Raw genomic sequence first — 1,362 nt, 5'->3', positions numbered from 1 at the left:
CCTGCTCAGTGTTGATATTCTCTAGAAGTCTGTCYGTTTAAATACTGCAGGCTTGTGATTAAAAGAACTGGAGCATTTGTTCAGTGAAAAGCACCAATAAACAYAAATAAATGACAGAAATTAACACAAATTGCTTTTTAAAAAATAGCCCCAGGTGTTTTTAAAAGAAGCTGAATCTTAGAAAATGAAAGACTTAATAGTTTTTTTTTTTTGCTGATATGTGCTTTTCAAAGCCAAGTGCTGAGTGCCTGATGGTCAATTTACTCTCTCAAAATCATGCCTGTCTGGGTTTTTTTTTTTAGTTCACCTGAAAATAAGCAGGAAGTGCTGGTAATCACAATTTCCTGAACTTATAATAGGATAAAACACTTCAAGATGGCWGCCACAGCCAACTGAAACACAAATTAAAAAATGTCTATAACCTAAAGGAGACATGTCATGCAAAATCCACTTTTTTTTACCCATTAAATACATCTTGTTGTGCACTTGGAGTTTCCAAGAGAAAATATGAAGATATCTTTATGGGTTTTGGGTCATATTTTTCAACCTGTTCAGCTATCTCCATTTTTTATGACGTTTTCTAACCCTAACTGTATTTACAACAGAACTACTAAATAAGGTCTGGATTTACCAACTACAGTTTGGTGGTCTTCATTCTCCTCTGGGTCAGACTCTGGCTCCAAAATGTAAGGCTTGATGGACAAGTCTTCTGTTGTTGACATCTTTTAATTCATTTGTAAATGAAAATTTCTGCGTCACTATATAGTCATAAACCCCTCTATCGAACTGGAATGGAACGGTCTGGAAGCTGGAGGGGGGCGGGGCATGAAGCGTTTTGTTTGGACTTAAAGATGCAGCCTCAAAACAAGTTGATCCGAGACACACTGCAAAAAGGGGTGAAAAGAGGGGCTTGTGGAATTAGAATAAGAAGGACTTCAAACCAAAGCATTGCGGTTCGACTTTATATAGACCCCAGCTGAAGGATTTAAACGTGAAAAAAGGATTTAGAAACTGATATGTCTACTTTAAAACTTGTTGCAGATATTAAGCTAAAATTTGATTGCGGCAGTAGCTGCGAGTCATTCACAACACACACTCTGCGCTTCACATCTTGACCAAAGCAGCTGAAACTCCATCATGAAAGGCTGTGAATGATGTGTATCCCTTCAAGAAATGCCAAGCCTAAAAGAAATGTAACATCTAAAAAAGATGTGCTCAGACTAAAAGGAGGCTTGACAAAATGGGGGCACAGTAACATGACTGCACTGCACTGCAGAGATATCTGTATTTATATTTTTGTCCAACTGGATCTTCTGTCTAAAACCAGCAACTAATCAGTCTGATCTATAGTCTATATGTCTC

This window comes from Austrofundulus limnaeus, unplaced genomic scaffold (assembly GCF_001266775.1).
Source record: "Austrofundulus limnaeus strain Quisiro unplaced genomic scaffold, Austrofundulus_limnaeus-1.0 Scaffold68, whole genome shotgun sequence".
Lineage (NCBI taxonomy): Eukaryota > Metazoa > Chordata > Actinopteri > Cyprinodontiformes > Rivulidae > Austrofundulus > Austrofundulus limnaeus.
This window is presented reverse-complemented; position numbering follows the sequence as displayed.